We start from the raw sequence: 11,556 nt of genomic DNA on the forward strand, positions 1-11,556 counted from the left end.
ATTTACAGACCGCCGTCACATAACTGGAATACTGCTAAGTGCGGAAATGCATACATTGCGTACTGGACACATAGCCAGTTAAACACAATATGGCGTACTGCACACGCAGCCAGTTATACACAATATAGCATACTGCACGCATAGCCAGTTACACACAATATAGCATACTGCACGTATAACCAGTTACACATAATATGTCATATCGCACACATAGCCAGTTACACACAATATAGCATACTGCATACTTAGCCAGTTACACACAATATAGCATATTGCATACATAGCCAGTTACACACAATATAGCATATTGCATACATAGCCAGTTACACACAATATAGCATATTGCACACACAGCCAGTTACAATATGGCGTACTGCACATATAGACAGTTACACACAATATGGCGTACTGCACACACAGCCAGTTACACACAATATAGCATACTGGACACAGCCAATTATACACATTATGGCATATCGCACACATAACCAGTTACACACAATATGACATACTGCACACGTAGCCAATTGTACACAATAAAGCATACAGCACATATATCCAATCACACACTATATTAGAGATGTTCAAAAGTTTCAAAAGAAAATTATACTTGATGTGCACTGCCATCTTAACCCCCTCGCGCATAAACGACATCAACCTGCCAGGGGTGTACTGATTTGCCAGGGTAAGTTGAATTGTGACTTGATATATGCTGTGTATGACTATGTATGAGGTCCGCCCACTTGCACGTACCATTGTGAAGAAAGAGGTAACGGGTGGTCCGCGACAAGTAGTACGATGGATGTGTGCGTGTCCTGTCTCGGCTAACAACGAGCTCTAGTAGCGAGTTAATAGTACGTGCTGATGTGAGGTACCTGATGATAGTGAAAATTGTGACAGCAAATTTGCATAAATGACATCAATTGAGAAGTACCGTGACAATTAAGGGAATTCATTTGCTGTGAAAATGGAATCCTTTTTAACCACAGAGAGCAATAATGAATGGTGTCATGCCATTCATCCAATGATTGTGAAGATTGAGGCTGTAACGTTGTGATAGTTGACTCAATGACATACTCCTTAATTAATCCCACGTGAAGGCTTATTGGGTTTCAGCATGCCGTAAATGTAATGTTGCTAGCTGGATTTATACTGAGATTGTTGTATAACCATAGTACTAGTCTTCACATTCTGATGCGGTTGCTGTAACTGAACAACTCGTCAGACCAAGTTCGACAATGATGATGTCCATTTCTCTTTCAACCGCATTTTTCTGTTGACAGTAGCCATCTTCAACACATCGGACTTGCTTACAACATTCAGACCATTCCTTAGCACCGATTGCAGAACTCGTTCTTCACACACAGATCCAAATTCAGTGGTTTTTTTTGGGTAAACTGCAAGTTTTGTTTGGCAACAAAATTCTTCGCAATGGCCCAAATAAACTCACTTGGGTTTAAGTCTGCATGGTAAGGAGGAGACGCAGAACAGCATGTCCATGTTAGTTTAGCATGGTATCTACACGGTACACGGAAACGGATTTGTTAGATTTTGCAAGATACAGCATTTAGGCATTGAGCATCTTGTCAAACGCAATATCAAACGCGGTACACATACTTTGCAAATCCGGCAATCGACCGATATCTACACGTCAGTTTTCGAACCGGATGTCGTTTTCGTTACGCCATTTTGAGTGGACCATGCATAGATTCGTCAGTCCAGTCAAAATGTTACTCCATAATTCTAACCTAGTTCGGCAAGGGTGGAAACTAGACTTGCCTCAGGAAGATTCCCAACCCCCCTCCAACCCCACGTAGCCATGTCTCCCTCCAGCTGCCAACATTTTGGGACAGTGAGGTACACATACCAAAATGTTTTATCAATGAAGATGACCGGCCGGTTCCCATCTCGGTATGGTTGTAGTACAAGGTAGTACTGCATTCGCTTTGCAACAATATCTCTCCGTTCCATTAACGCCTTGCGATTTGACTGCGTTTTACGCCATCTTTAGCCCATATGTTTTAGGAGAACCCTCATAATTCAAATCAGTTTTTATCATGTGTCATGGAGCAGTTGTTTTCGCACTACATACGAATTGTGTACAAATTTGCGAACAACGCACTGGTCGCAATCGTCAAGTTGGGATTTGATCATTGGACGATTCCACGACTGACTTGGGCTAATGAAACTACTCTCGCCTTTGTCACCGACGATACCTTCTGCTCTGATGCGCTTTAGGGTAGATCAAAGACGTATATACGTCTTTGGGTAGATACAGATAGACTAGTGGCAATGCTAGCTTTTGACTTTGCTTGAGATCTATTTGTACATTCTTTCTCCATGTAATTCATGACATTATAGGCCAATTCTCGAGCCTGAGGGTGTATGATTTGGTCATGCTTATCTAGCTTTGACATGTTTTCTTGTTTGTAATTAACTTCTATCAAACGACTTTTTGAGAATTCTGGTCTCGACTTGTCACGCCGATCTCTTGATAGTCTTATGAGCAACACGTGTGTCGACGAGGGCGTAGTCAATTCCAGTGTCATGACCTGCACTTGCACAACATGCCTACACCCTTTCCACCTGTAACAAACTGAAATATGTTTGCCCAAATTCTGTGCACCGCCTACTTGGCTCAAACGCGTTTTGTGAGTTGGTTTAATTTATCCTTGATTATCAGTAGCTTCTTGTGTACACATTAGATGTCTGGCGAGTCTATGTACCCATATATAGCCCATATAATCATAATTATTATCAATATTCACTTCTCGGTAAGTTAATATGATGACAGTGACGTTATCATTTGAATGTAGATACTGGTAGACTTTCTCTTTAAAGATTTATGTCCGCAATCAAAACCTTTTCAAACGTACCTAGTGTAATTTACAATTTCAGATTTGTTTCATGCAAAAATTAACGTATGTTTAATATCATCGTCTACACTTACACTGACCGAGACCGTAATTTATCAGGAAGGCGTGCGTGTATATGTAGGAACAGCGACCTATATTATCCGCTAAAGCTGGATCACATCGCGGTTACATAACACCCAGATACACAACATGCCTTGCCTTCCAGTACAACAGGTAGTGGTTAGAACAGGTGGGTGACGCCAAAGCACCGCCTCAGACCACCACGGACTTTCTCCCCTTTTCCATATAGAGAGCATACAATATAACGTAATTTGCATTTCACTTGGACAATTCTGAACCTTGTCGTGCAAAATATAAGATTTTCTGTGGCAGACAATTTTTTCAACAGTTTGAAGCATAATTATTTTTTTCAAGAATATTCTGGGACTGTGTATTGTTTTCGATATAATCCCTACTATATATAAGCTAAATACCCTCATGTAAACAACGGTCATAATGGCAGACACTCCTTTGAAATAAAACCTTCGAAAAGCAGATCCGCCAAAACACCAGTCAATCATATTTTTTTAAAGAAAATCACCACGGTAGTCCAAACATCTTAAAATATGGTTAAAAACAAAGTATATCAATTTACAATGCTGGAAAGCCACACGAGATGAATCTTCTAAAGGAGCTATGTAAAAATGAATTATTTATATATGAAAGTAAGTATTTGGCGAGACTTATTTACATTTAGAACCTCTATTCACAATCTCACATTTGAATCTGGAAGATGGAAAAAAAATACTTTTAACTGAAAGAAAATGTCCATTTTGTAAATCATTTGATTTAGGTGATGAGTTCCACTATCTATTTATCTGTCCACTATTTCAAGATAAGAGAAAACAGCTAATTAGAAAATATATTTACTCTTCACCAAATGTGTACAAAATAAATTTGTATTAACAGTAAAAGATTAGGAACACTTAGAAAATTACCCAAACTTTGAAAAATTATTATACTGCTATTTAACCCTATCAATATGTCTCGTAACCGAATCCTGTATCTTTATTTGCTGAAGCCACTGCTAGGTAAATATGTTGATATATATTGTGTATTTTTAAATAGTGATGTATATGTTGCTGTATCAATGCTGTACCTCTAATGAAGCTGATAGCGGGCTGGGTTAAAGTTCAGTTCAGAAGTATTATTATTTTTTCATAAGAATATTCAGAGACAGTTCATCCGGCAGCTTATCAATGAAGAACTGTCGCATGGAAAACATTCAGTAGGAAATACATGTATGCCAGAACATATTGAGCTATAGTTAGCTGAATATTAGCTAAATTGAAATAAACAGGATATCTCCTTCCTGGCAGGAAGTCATCTTTCACTGGAATATCCGGTGTATGCGAGTCGTATATTACATGGGCGGAGCCTGATTCCCTTGTATTCATAGCACCTACTTCCTGACTATAATTGTATTTTGTCTGTCTCCATTGGTAAACAGTGGTGATCAAACAGATTGGTCGGCTGAACGTCTTAAAGCATCGATTATTAAAACACAAACAGACGAAAACATATACATAGATTAGTAAACAGCTTAGAATGCAGTGTTCCCGTACAGTTGCGTATTTACGTAAAATACGCAAAATAAAACACCAATTAAATTTGAGCTGCTTGCGAACAAATACGCATGCAAATGTTATTTAAATGGATAGAACAACACTGTGTGTAATTAGCTGATGAAACCTTTTTTAGCGTACCCGATTGTCGGCAAGGATTCTTTATTTACCTATCGAGTGCAGCACACGAACAGGTGCAGATGCATTAACACCCGTAGCATTGTAAACAAAATTATTTAAAGGAAAGGTATACTGATTGGTTTAAATATATCCAAACTACTGTCCCGAAGGGAGTAAGAGTCTATTGAATACCCGTAGAAAACTATCAATACCTAACGTGAAAGATAACATGTGAGTAAATACTCGCTGGCTCAAAAATAATCTGGAGCAGAGAGAAGGTGATGCGTCAGTATGGATTCGGTTTTGTCATTAGCATACCCCGCGTATTACCTCGTCCTCAAACTTCGAAAATATATTTGCAGATCACGAGTAATCGATACCAATGGTTTGAACATTTGCAGTAAGAAAAGAAACTATAAAATGTATCTCCCCTCCAATACAAACACCCAACACACACTACAACATGCACGCATGCACGCATGCACCCATGCACCCATGCACCCATGCACCCACGCGCATACAAATAGAACAACATAAGCAGACTAATACTATTTCAATAAAATTATTTAAAGTAGAAAACGTCAGTACTCACCGATGTGACACTTTCATATTTGTCGTCAGTCCAAATGTCCATCAAACCTTAACCTAAGTGACGTCCCATTCACCATCTGCACAGGGAAACGAGCAGACGACTTTAACTGTCAAACGAACACCTGCCGTTCGCAGCTTGAGCTACCAGCACGTGCTCGCCTGTACGCATGCGCTCGGAATATCAGATGTAACTAATGTTTCTTATACCTACATTCTCAATCGATTCCATACATGCTGTTATAATAACTGGTGACCCGAACTGATCTGTTCGGGCTTTGTAGCGTGTGTTGCTTGGGTATGGGCCTGCCTTTGTCGACACTCAATAAATCAGTTTCCATGACAACGTTTTGTTGTCTAAGGGCGGCCATACCACGGACGTTAGATTATGAAGTAGTCATTTATTGTGTTTGTTTAACGGATAACCATCCGTTCTGCGATCGCCAGAAGCGTTTGTGCCCAACATGCTTTCTGCTCAGACAGCTGATAGTTTACCGGTGCATTGATCGACTTGCTTGGTTGACAAAAATGTACCGATTCAGTTACTGCTTACATTTAAAATGCATGTAAATTACCACTTTTGACCAATAAATTTTCTATTTCCTCATCAACTACATATCAATAGTGCCATCGTTGATATATTACTGTTTTTAAAACCTCGCTCATTTTAATTTATCATCCAGTGAAAATATCTCTGAAACGATTTTGACATGTTAAGTACACAAGAATAATTACTCACAGCACAATATTTCATTCAGAGACATAACATTACCGTGATATTAAAATGAACACAAAATCTGAACAAGCTCCACACTCTACAACATTCAACCCTCACCCAATCCCACTCTATCCTCACCCCACCCCCATCTACCCTCATCCCACTCTATCCTCACCCCACCAACTCTACCCTCACCCCACCCCACTCTACCCTCACCCAACCCCACTCTACCCTCACCCCACCCCACCTTACCCTCACAACATCCCACTCTAACCTCAACCCAATCTATCCTCACCCCATCCCACTCTATCCTCACCCCACCCCACTCTATCCTCACCCCACCCCACTCTATCCTCACCCCACCCCACTCTACCCTCACCCCATCCCACTCTACCCTCGTCCCGTCCCACTCTATCCTCACCCCGCTCTACCATCACCCCACACTACCCTAACTCCATCCCACTCTACGGGGCGGTCGGGTAGCCTAGTGGTTAAAGCGTTCGCTCGTCACGCCGAAGACCGGGGTTCGATTCCCGACATGGGTACAATGTATGAAGCCCATTTCTTGTGTCCCCCGCCGTGATATTGCTGGAATATTGCTAAAAGCGGCGTAAAACCATACTCACTCACTAACTCACCATCCCACTCTACCCTCATCCCGTCCCGCTCTACCCTCACCCCATGTCACCCCACTCTACCCTCACCCCACCCAACCCCACTCTACCCTCACCCCATCCCGCTCTACCCTCACCCCATGTCACCCCACTCTACCCTCACCCCACCCAACCCCACTCTACCCTCACCCCATCCCGCTCTACCCTCACCCCATGTCACCCCACTCTACCCTCACCCCACCCCACTCTACCCTCACCCCATCCCACTCTACCCTCACCCCCATCCAACTCTACCCTCACCCCATCCCACTCTATCACTTGCCCCATCCCACTCTACCCTGACCTCATGTCACCCCACTCTACCCTCACCCAACTCTACCCTAACTCCATCCCACTCTACCCTAACTCCATCCCACTCTACCCTCACCTCATGTCACCCCACTCTCCCCACACCACACCCCACTCTACCCTCAATCCATCCCACCCTACCCTCACAGCATCCCACTCTACCCTCACCCCACTCTACCCTCACCTAAACCCCACTCTACTCTCTACCCATCCCTCTCTGTCACTAGCCCCACCCCACTCTACCCTCACCCCATGTCACCCCACTCTACCCTCACCCCACTCTTCCCTAACTCCATCCCACTCTACCCTCACCCCACCCCACTCTACCCTCAACCCACCCCACTCTACCCTCACCCCATTCCACTCTATACCCTCGGAGTCGGAAGAGGGTGCGACCGCCTCGTGGTAGAGCGGAAGGTCTGAAGTTCGCGTCATACCAAATAAAACGTTAAACGATGGTCTTGTTTTTACCCTGTCTGCCGCACGCACACACACACACATACATGCACGTCGCCATTTAAGTTCAATGATCTTGGACGCGACGTTAAACCCCATTTGATACATGTATGTGGGTGGAAGCCATGACTAGATGACCGCACAGACCGATGAAGTCCAGATCTGATGATCCCGCATTTTTTTTTTTAATCTTTACCCTAAAAACTGTATTAAGTTAAGAAAAACTGACACATTAACAAATACAGCCGCCCCCGAACACAATTACCCCCGCGGCAGTTCGTTATGCCCGGTCTCATGAACACCCCTACCGGGCACACTCCCATCTCATTAAAATCAGATCTTTTACTCTTTTACTCTTTTACTGCGAATAGATCTTCAGCAACCCATGCTTGCCGTAAAAGGCGACTATGCTTGTCGTAGGAGGCGGCTAACTGGATCGGGTGGTCAGGCTCGCTGACTTGGTTGATGCATGCCATCGTATCCCAATAGCGTGGATCGATGCTCATGATAACAATCACAGGATTGTCTGGTCCAGACTTGAATATTTACAGACCGCCGTCATATAGCTGGAATACTGCTGAGTGCGGCGTTAAACAAAAAACAAACAAACCCCATGCATAGTCCAATCAAAATCGCTCAATGAAATCGATATCCGGTTCGTAAACTGTCATGCAGATTTCGGTCGATTGCAGGATTTGCAAAGCATGTGCACTTCTAACTGGGTGTCAACAGATATTTTCCAGATCTTTTGTTTTAATCAGGTTGCTTGCGTGATATGATGCACTTCGCGATGTAAGATCCGTTTTATCACAATATAGATCTTGATTATCGAGTTTGAAGTGATACGAGAGGTGGAATCTGATTGGCCCATAGGAGAGGCATAGAAGGGACATAACTCTAAATAGACACTGGTGGCGCTACGATCGAGCCCAGGAATTCCAGCGTAGTTCGGCAAGGGTGGAAACGGGACTTTTAAAGTCAGTTAACTCTCTTGCCCTGGGAAGATGATTACACCTGTACTTGTGCCAATGGCTCCCGATCGCAAAGCGCATGACCTGTCATCACTGCTCACATTAACATCATGCCTGACCTTCTCCTGTCGTCACTGCTCACATTAACATCATGCCTGACCTTCTTCTGTCTTCACTGCTCACATTAACATCATGCCTGACCTTCTTCTGTCTTCACTGCTCACATTAACGTCATGCTTGACCTTCTCCTGTCATCACTGCTCACATTAACATCATGCCTGACCTTCTCCTGTCGTCACTGCTCACATTAACATCATGCCTGACCTTCTTCTGTCTTCACTGCTCACATTAACGTCATGCTTGACCTTCTCCTGTCATCACTGCTCAAACTAACGTCATGTTGGCCTTCTCCTGTCATCACTGCTCACATTAACATCGTGCTTTACCTTCTTCTGTCTTCACTGCTCACATTAACGTCATGCTTGACCTTCTCCTGTCATCACTGCTCAAACTAACGTCATGTTGGCCTTCTCCTGTCATCACTGCTCAAACTAACGTCATGCTTGACCTTCTCCTGTCATCACTGCTCAAACTAACGTCATGCTTGACCTTCTCCTGTCATCACTGCTCCCATTAACATCGTGCTTTACCTTCTTCTGTCATCACTGCTCACACTAAGGTCATGCCTGACCTTCTCCTGTCATCACTGCTCACATTACCGTCATGATTGATTTCTCCTGTCATCACCGCTCACATCAACTTCATGATTGACAGTGCTGCGTCGTCACTGCTCACATCATTGTCATGAGTGACACTGCACTGCAATCACTGCTTACACTTACGTCATGCTTGACTCTCCTGCCATCACTGCTCATACTACCATCATGCTTGACCTTCTCCTGTCATCACCGTTCACATCAACTTCATGATTGACAGTGCCGTGTCTTCACTGCTCACATCATTGTCACAAGTGACCTTCTCCTGTCATCACTGCTTACAGGAATGTGATGATTGATGCTGTCCTGGCCCCTCTGCTCACATCAACGTCATGAGTGACCTTCTCCTGTCATCACTGATTACAGGAATGTCATGATTGATGCTGTCCTGGCCCCTCTGCTCACATCAACGTCATGAGTGACCTTCTCCTGTCATCACTGATTACAGGAATGTCATGATTGATGCTGTCCTGGCCCCTCTGCTCTCATCAGCGTCATGAGTGACCTTCTCCTGTCATCACTGATTACAGGAATGTCATGATTGATGCTGTCCTGGCCCCTCTGCTCACATCAATGTCATGAGTGACCTTCTCCTGTCATCACTGATTACAGGAATGTCATGATTGATGCTGTCCTGGCCCCTCTGCTCACATCAATGTCATGAGTGACCTTCTCCTGTCATCACTGCTTACAGGAATGTCATGATTGATGCTGTCCAGCCCTTTTAGCTCACATCAACGTCATGAGTGACCTTCTCCTGTCATCACTACTTACAGGAATGTCATGATTGATGCTGTCAAGCCCTTTCTGCTCACATCAACATCATGAGTGACCTTCTTCTGTCATCACTGCTCGCATTAACGTCATGATTGATGCTGTCCAGCCCTTTCTGCTCACATCAACGTCATGAGTGACCTTCTCCTGTCATCACTGCTTACAGGAATGTCATGATTGATGCTGTCCTGGCCCCTCTGCTCACATCAATGTCATGAGTGACCTTCTCCTGTCATCACCGTTCACATCAACTTCATGATTGACAGTGACGTGTCTTCACTGCTCACATCATTGTCATGAATGCATGACACTGCACTGTCATCACTGCTTACAGGAATGTCATGATTGATGCTGTCCATCCCTTTCTGCTCACATCAACGTCATGAGTGACACTGTTCTGACTATTTTACTGATGTTTAGCCAATATTTCTGCTAAACAAGCTAACCAAACTCACTTGGATTCAAGCTTAGTAGTTGTTCTACAGCTTATCTTTACTTTATGCTTTCTTCATTCCACTTCCAAATTGGTCTGAATAAAATACTGTAGTTTGAACAGCTATCACAAAAGTATGGACACTGTTATTTACACTTCCACACAAATTATATTCTTTGGGGGAAAAACAACAAAGAAAGATATTGTTTCACATTTTTATACAATGTAAAAACAAATGTGATGGAGTTTGTTAACTACATGAAAATAGACTACACACATTGGTGATTCACATGGGTAGCCATGCACATCCTCAAAATAGAACCCAATAGAGACAATTGCAAATATGACTAAAATTTAAATATATATTGGTTTTCAGGCAAAAAGCCTCCTGACAAAACATGCCCAAACATTTTGCACAAAACTTCTTTTAAATATTGACAACCTTGATGTACATTGTTTTACATACAAAGTTGACGTGGATTTTCAAGCAGAACATATTTCCACAAGGCATTGCAAGAAACCCGAGTGTATGGGTCTACTTTATTTTACAGTATTAAGTTAAGACCTATTTAGTTTCTTGATTTAAGGACACATCTATCCTGCTATGTCAAATTTTGCAATTGCCCCAAAATAAGTTATGGTTGACTAAAAATGTTCTAAATGTTTGTAATTTTGTTTTTAAAAAATCAGGAAATAAAACTTAGGGAATTAGCCTCATATTTTAGCATATTGGCTTGGGCAGCCTGTTAAACAAGAACAAACATGGTCTGGCCTCAAATACTCTCAACATTTCAATGCGAGTTATATTATATTCATCCCATTTTTTAAATACATTTGAATTACTACTCTTCAAATAAAAAAATAAAAAATAACAACTTAGATAGTGGAGTCCTACATAGGAGTTATTACATCAACTACATAGCTACTGAAGTCGACACATAAATAATGTATATACAGGACAGTTTGTATAATACACAGAAAATGGGAATACATGTACATATTAGAGATGAAATATTATGTTGCTGTTATAATGACAAGACTAACACCATCAATAACATGATAAGCCTACTCAGTGATATATCGCAAATGTTCAGATGTCATCTACCTGAGGCATGCGTGTCCACAAGCCTATATCAAAGCCTAGTTTCTACCCTTGTCGCACCAAGGCCACTTTTCTTGGCTTGACCCTTGCGCCCCTCCTGTAGATCACATGTTGTGCCCCTTGTAATGAAAATGCGATCTCCAATCAGATCGCTGTTCTTATCTTGTATAGCTTCACAAAGATGGTGACTACCGTAGGCGACGACCTAGTCTTTCAGATATGGAAAACATTAGAGA

At 42.4% G+C, this 11,556-nt stretch overlaps 1 protein-coding gene across 2 annotated transcripts in view; it reads right to left on the minus strand.

Moving 5' to 3' along the window:
• Window positions 1–5,439, minus strand: part of LOC125378529 (calpain-3-like) — a 49,766-nt gene extending 44,327 nt beyond the window's left edge. For both annotated transcript variants that reach the window (XM_048393963.1, XM_048393967.1), the window contains exon 1: window positions 5,193–5,439. The gene's annotated coding sequence lies outside the window, so the exon portion shown is untranslated. The remainder of the gene's footprint in view (window positions 1–5,192) is intronic.
• Between the last annotated feature and the right edge of the window lie 6,117 nt (window positions 5,440–11,556).

Source organism: Haliotis rufescens, unplaced genomic scaffold (genome assembly GCF_023055435.1).
Source record: "Haliotis rufescens isolate VD_foot unplaced genomic scaffold, xgHalRufe1.0.p SCAF_1, whole genome shotgun sequence".
Taxonomy (NCBI): Eukaryota; Metazoa; Mollusca; class Gastropoda; order Lepetellida; family Haliotidae; genus Haliotis; species Haliotis rufescens.